The sequence below is a fragment of the Rhineura floridana genome, chromosome 1 (assembly GCF_030035675.1).
Source record: "Rhineura floridana isolate rRhiFlo1 chromosome 1, rRhiFlo1.hap2, whole genome shotgun sequence".
Classification (NCBI taxonomy): Eukaryota; Metazoa; Chordata; class Lepidosauria; order Squamata; family Rhineuridae; genus Rhineura; species Rhineura floridana.
The window spans coordinates 225,600,185-225,607,840 of NC_084480.1; the positions used below are offsets into that span (position 1 = coordinate 225,600,185).

General features: G+C 42.4%; 1 pseudogene; it reads right to left on the reverse strand.

Moving 5' to 3' along the window:
* Positions 1-6,757: 6,757 nt before the first annotated feature.
* LOC133375831 (5S ribosomal RNA) lies at positions 6,758-6,876 on the reverse strand (annotated as a pseudogene).
* Positions 6,877-7,656: the final 780 nt, after the last annotated feature.

A 7,656-nucleotide genomic window follows, 5' to 3' on the forward strand; every position in this document is an offset into this window, starting at 1 on the left:
TTAAATTTTTATACCGCCCCACTAGCATAGCTCTCTGGGCGGTGTACAACAGAAAGTATATACAATAAAATCACATAAATCGGTACAAAAACATATATATAAAAATCCACAAATCTAAAACCAAATTGAACATATTAAACTAAAATGCCTGAGCAAAGAGAAAGGTTTTAACTTGGCGCCAAAAAGATAGCAATGTCGGCGCCAAGCGCACCTCAACGGGAAGACTATTCCACAATTCAGGAGCCACCACTGAGAAGGCCCTGGTTCTGGTAACCATCCTCCGAGCCTCTCTATAAGTCGGAACTCAGAGGAGGGCCTTCGATGTTGAACGTAGTGTACGGGCAGGTTCATATCGGGAGAGACGTTGCAGGAGGTATTGTGGTCCCGCACCGTATAAGGCTTTATAGGTTAAAACCAACACTTTGAATCTGGCCCGGAAACATATAGGTAGCCAGTGCAAGCGGGCCAGAACAAGTGTTATATGTTCGGACCGCCTGGTCCTCGTTATCAGCCTGGCCGCCGTGTTTTGCACTAGCTGTAGTTTCCGGACTGTCTTCAAAGGCAGCCCTACGTAGAGCGCATTGCAGTAATCCAATCGAGAGGTAACCAGAGCATGGACAACTGAGGTGAGGTCCTCCCTGTCCAGATAGGGACGTAGCTGGGCTACCAACCGAAGTTGGTAGAACGCATTCCGTGCCACCGAGGCTACTTGAGCCTCGAGTGACAGGGAAGGATCTAAGAGTACTCCCAGACTACGAACCTGCTCCTTCAGGGGGAGTGTAACCCCATCCAGAACAGGGTGCATATCCACCATCTGATCAGAGAAATCACCCACCAACAGCATCTCAGTCTTGTCTGGATTCAGCCTCAGTTTATTAGCTCTCATCCAGTCCATTATCGCAGCCAGGCAACAGTTCAGCACATTGACAGCCTCACCTGAAGAAGATGAAAAGGAGAAATAGAGCTGCGTGTCATCAGCGTACTGGTGGCAACGCACTCCAAAACTCCTGATGACCGCACTCAGTGGCTTCATGTAGATGTTAAAAAGCATAGGGGACAGAACTGACCCCTGCGGGACTCCACATTGGAGAGCCCACGGTGTCGAGCAATGTTCCCCAAGCACTACCTTCTGGAGACGACCCGCCAGGTAGGAGCGGAACCACTGCCAAGCATTGCCCCCAACTCCCAACTCCACGAGCCTCTCCAGAAGGATACCATGGTCGATGGTATCAAAAGCCGCTGAGAGATCAAGAAGAATCAACAGAGTTACACTCCCTCCGTCCCTCTCCCGACATAAGTCATCGTACAGGGCGACCAAGGCTGTCTCGGTGCTAAAACCGGGCCTAAAACCCGATTGAAATGGATCTAGATAATCGGTTTCATCCAATAGCGCCTGGAGCTGGGCAGCAACCACTCGTTCCAAGATCTTGCCCAGGAATGGAACATTCGCTACTGGTCTGTAGCTACTAAGGTCTTCTGGGTCCAAGGAAGGTATCTACAGAGTCAGTGCTACCTAGCACACTCAAACAAGGGTTTTAACCGAAATAATGGGAAGCATGAGGGAGCAACTTATAGCTTCCAAACACCTCCATTATTTATTTCCTATGTGGTGGCTTCCCTGCTTTTCTCAGATGCCATCAAAGATTAACCAAAGACACACCTCATTTCAACAACACCTCCTCGAGGACTGATTCTTTGGAGCATTTGACACTGCAGATTTGTTCTGATCAGAAAGGCCAGATGTCACAAGCTGAACAGTTTGTTTGATGCTGAGCCACTGGTATGTGTTGCTTCCTTCGCTACTGCCCTGCCCTTATGGTGACTGCTATGATTCATTGGATTTTATATCATTCCAACTGCCAGGCTCCAGGGAGTCTCAGCAGCATAATTTTCTGACATAGAAAGGCCAATGAGAAACAAAACACAGCCAAGAATTGTGCTTCACAATGGAGGTTCTTCATTAATTCTCCATGGTGGTAGCCAAACAGTTCCCATCACCACAGCAGTCATAAGATAATTCACAGTTTTCAGAAAACATTCCATTTTGCCTCTTTATTCCTGCACAGCAGGTTTCCATTCATTATTAAAGACACAACCCTCATCTTAAATTGTAGAAATTAGAGCAGGAAAGCTCTATTAATTTATTCCATCAGAGCTCTCCATTTGTAACAAACCTGTTCTCTTCAACACTTAAGGATCTGATACATACACAGGGATGACAAATGCTTCTAAAAACTCCTGCATTTGATAATGTACACAATTGACTGGGGAAAGTACCAGGCTGCCCAGGCATTGAGTGACCAGCCCTTTCTGTAGCTATCACTATTTCTAAAGGAGGGGAAATTACTCAGAAATCAGCCGCCACTCATTGCTGATTAACAGTCAAAATTGCTTTGTTAGCTTAGCTCATTCTAATAGTTGGCCTCAAAACTACTGTTATCAGTATAAAGCCAAAGGAGTTTTTATTCCTTCCTGTTTATTCCATCCAGAGTATTTCCTGCTTGGTTATTGGACCAGTCCTCTCAGTAGTGACTGCTAACTTATGTTGGAGGGGAGCACATATCTCCTCACACCTTTTTGAGAAAAGAGCCTCTAGAAATAGACATTGCAATTACTAGAAGAAAGGGATGGGGCAGGGGTAGGAGGGAGACCACCTTCTGATGGCAGGAAGGCCCTTAGGAAGAGCTATAGATCAGGAGTTGAGCATCTGCTTTGTATACAGAAGGTCCCAGGTCAATTCCCAGCATCTCCAGGTAGGGTTGGAAATGTTCCCTGCCTGACTCCTTGCACAGCTGCTGCCAGAAGAACCCTTTTCAAAGTCAGAGGGGGAGGTCGAACTACCTCCCAGCTCCAGAGAGCATCAATAGCAGAAAATCCAGGCTTAAGCAACTCCCTCATGATAGAATGTGTGCCTGAGAGCCCAAAGTAACAGAATAACGTGAACAAGAGGGTTCTTGGGCTCCTCATCAGTCAAGGGTTCCTGGAGAGCTGGATTGTGTACTTCTGTGAAGTCTGGAAGACCAGACTATACAAACTGCTGAAACAACACGTCTTTCAGCTACCAGATGCTTGTGAACCACCTTACCTACTCTGCCCAACCTTTTGACTGACCTCCTGTGCTGCCAGTCTCTGAAGACACCACCTACGCTTGTTTCAAGACTTATTTTGTTTTTACCATGGATGCTTTTGACCGTGTTCCTGATCAGTGCTATTTTGTTTTTGATCACAGTCTGTTTTTGATCTGGTCGTGGGAAGGTTTGCCCCCATCTCTGATCCAGAACTGAGTCCTGATGCAGTTGGGGTGGGACAGCCATATGCTCTAGAAGTATTTTGCAAGTATCCATTTAAAAACACAATGTCTGAAGCAGCCCTATGCTTGGAGGTGCACTGCTCCAATTACATAAAAGCAAACTTAGTTCATGAATCTGTAAACCAGCTTCACTTGACCCACCAAGTTTTGCCTGTCCTTCACTTCTCTGTTGTATGGGGTTTTTTGTGCATGCACTTGTGCAAAAGGCAGCAACGGAAGACCACAATAAAGGCAACGAAGGCCAGTTCAAAACAAAAAGATACAAAATGCATTGCAGTAGAAGGTCTTTGATGCCAATCGATCCTATGTTTCTCTGTGGTGTTCCTCTTATACCCTCAACTTTATTAGGATACAATTCTGGAAGAAAAGCTGCCAGTGATCTTGAGTACTTTCAGTAAACTATCTGGATGGATGGATGGATGGATGGATGGATGGATGGATGGATGGATGGATGGATGGATGGATGGATGGATGGATGGATGGATGGATGGATGGATGGATGGATGGATGGATGGATGGATGGATGGATGGATGGATGGAATTAATGTATCATTGACTTCAAAATCTTCTGCCTTTTAAATTAGCAGTTCTGTAAGGCTGAAAAAGAGAAATCTGCTTCTTGGACTAAACTAGGTATTAGCATCACTTAAGATAAACATCAGTTGTAATTTATCTGTTAATTTGTACAGCAGCCCCTTTGCCAGAATTAACAAACCACAGGCCTGGTTTGAAATGCACAGTGTCTCCGTCCAAGGGAAGGAAAGGTGGTTGTTATAAATGTCATTCACGTTATCATCCTTACTATAGGATGAAGGAGGATATTCTTGTCACATTTCACAATAGTTCTCTAACCCTTTATTTTGGTAAGCCCATCTGAAAACATATTCCACTGGACCTCCTCAACTGGAAGATCTAGGATATTGAGTATCTTCATTCCAGGCAACCTAAAATGGGAAGGAAAGCTGCATTTTACCCTTCAGTGGTGATGGGCCAATAGACACTAGCGGAATAACAAGCCCTAACATGCAATTGTTACTGACTATAAATGGAAGTACTTGAAAAATTCTTTTTATTGATCTTTCTTGGCTCATTCTGTTCTTTTCTATGGTATGGATTCACAACATAGTTCTCTGATGTACAGTCACATACATAGCCTCTGTTTACAGTCATGGAAGGGGAATATAGTAGTAGCTGGCAGCATTTACTATTACCTTTGATAAAAAAAATACAGGATCTTTAAGGAATACTATCACTATGTTAGACCCCAGTTTAACAACCATCCGAGTTCCCAACACTTCAATAATGGGCTCCAGGCAATGTTATAGTTTCTGAATAGTGGCCAAGAATGAGTTTTAATTGTATGGCAAGTGTATAAAATAAGGAGCAATCCTTTTTATTATATATTACTTCCCCAGCCATTATGAAATCATTTGGTATTCACTGTGATCACACTAATCATTAATGTACTCATTTGGCATTCATATGACTGCCTTCTGCACTTCCATAGAAATTCCATTGTAATTAAGCATTAGTTAATGCTAACAGTAATGGACATTTAAAGTAAAGTGTGACCAGCTAGGGTCACTAGCAGCAGACAATCAATTTATTCAAGTATTGCGGACATTAACCAAGCTCCTGTCACTTCAGAAAGCCACTGAAAGGTTAGCAGAAGCTGCACAGGAAGTATGGTTACTTTTCAGGAGTCTAGTGATGACTTGCCAGCTTATTTTTCAGGCCCCACAAAAAGCAGGTTTTACTTTATGAATTGAGTATAAATATATTTATGGTATGCCTGTCTGTTAATGGTCAATATGTACTGCACTAACTTTTTAAAAATCCATCTAGACAGGGGCATTAACTCAGTAGGAGAGTAACAATCCCTAACACCTCAAATCAAAAAGGGTCCCAGGTACTTAAACTAGGAGTGACACTGCTAGTCAGAGAAGACAATACTGGCAAATGGATAAGCATGGACTGATTCACTATAGCCAGTAAATTAGACATACAGGCAAACAGTTCCTTGGAATGGGCATGCATAATTGGGAAGATGGTGGTGTAAGTCCAAGAACCTCCATGCTGTCCAGGCTTGTAAAAAATAAAGGTTGACAAGTGTCATGAAATGCATAGTTCTGCCTTCAGAGCACTCCCAACTGGCACATCCCATTGAAGTCCATATATTCAAAAGATAAAGTGCTATACCAAAACTAAGACTTGCAGAAGCAGCAAATGTTTCAGGATGGATGCACAATCTCTGTTAGATTGTAAGCTTGTCTAGCTTCACAAATCATGTTGCTATGCCAATGTTACAGTGATGTTATTGTTCTGTTGCAAGCAGGCACATTAGTGCACATGTTAAAAATCCAGGCGCTTGATTACCTTACCTTATGTGAAATAATGAAAGATTACTTTTATATGTCACGAAAAGGCTCTCAAATAAGAGTATGCATTCTCTTTTGGTTAGTGTGAGAGCCTCCAAGGCAAGACAGAGATCTTTCCAGATGCCTTGGGCATTCAGTGTGAAGAATAAGAAGCTTCTTATTTTTAACAACAACAAAGAGTCTTGCAGGACAAAGTTTATTATGGGATAAGCTTTCATGGACTACACTTCATGGCTCTGATGATGTAGACTGTAGTCCATGAAAGCTAATGCCATAATAAATGTATTAATCTTTAATGTACCACAAGACTCTTTGTTGTTTTCTTGCAGCTGACTAACACAGCTACCCTCTCCAAGGTCTTGCTTTTAATTATCCTCATTCTTGACCTTCTCTCTCATCTATGTCCCATTTTTTTCACTACTCTTTTGCTACTAATCTTCCAATTGCACATTGAAAGTGCAACTCCATGAAGTCCAATCTGAAGTAAGTCCCATTGAGCTGAATGGGACTTAGTCTCAGGTATGGGATTGCCAGAGCTTGGGAGATTACTTTTTAAAAGTTATAAATTACAGTTAAATTTGCATGACCCCAAAAGCAGTAATTACCGTTACAATTGCAATTGCTCTGAAAATAACTGATTACTTTGCTTTTTCTCAAAAGTAATCACTACAATTACGTTTCAGTTACTTTTTGTAAAAAACGCCTACAAGGTGCTGGCCTTGGCTGCTGCACATCTAAGTAGCCTAAAACAACATTAAAAATAAACATACATATACAGAGGTAGTAGAATAATTGTTTTTATCCATAAGATAGCAATAGTGGTCTCTCCGCTGGTAAGGGAGGGAGGGAGGGAGGCAGAGGCCACTACTCAGATCTTTGCACGTCAAATCAAGTGCAACCCCTCCCCTCAGCCAGCAAGCATAATCTCTCTCACTTAACCACCCCCCGGACCCTGCCCTGCCACCAACTAAGGGACACTCACCCAAGCAAACATTTTTCCCCTGACATGCAAAAAAGTTAAAATATTACAAATACAGCACAGTATCCAGAGAGTGGTGGCCTTCCTCTTAGCCTACTGCACCTGGTATTCCCAGGTAGTCTCCCATCCAAGTACTAACCAGGCCTGACCCTGCTTAGCTTCTGAGATAAGAGGAGATTGGGCATGTTCAGGGTAGTATGGCTGTAGGAACATACCTATAGCCCACAGATATTTCTATCAAACTTTAAAAAGCAGGATAATTGGGCACCTATAGTGAATGCAGCAGGGGAACAGGAGACCTGACCTCCTCTCCAAGATATTGTACTGCCTTACAAATTTGTCAAAATGCAAACACAATTTGGGTTTGTCTTTCATAGTCCAATACACTTCCTGTGTAGCTTGGAAGAATTTGGTAACATGTGTCTCTGAACATACGGTGAGTGGTGGCAACACCTGCAATCAGCCCAAATAATAGAACCAAGGCATGTGTTGTGCTGATCTTATTTTAGCAGGGAGGAAGCAACAATATTAACACAGATGATAGAGTTTAGATAGTCACTTTAAATATGTTTGATGTATTTTGCTATTTTAGTGAAGTTTCCTATAGTAAATAATTTTCTTTTGCTTCTGTTTCTGTGAACATGTGAAGTACAGCAACACTTTGCAACATTAAACAAAATCCAAAAACAATTGTGGAATAATGGCACTGACTATTCTGCAAAATAGTTTCCAATGGACATGAGGAGCATCTCAGTTTGCACAAGGTAAAACAGTGGAAAGTGAAGTATATTCTAGCAAAATTCTAGGTGTGCTCTATGTTTTTAATTGACCATGCCCACCTTTTTTAAGTGGAGTGGTTTAAGCAAAGCAGGCTGAAAACATGCATCCTGGGCAGGACAAGTTTATTTATTCCAACAGCTAGAGTCATTCCTGAAGTAGCAACATATTGTAATCAGTCTGATTTTACATCAAACCACAGTTTCAGATTC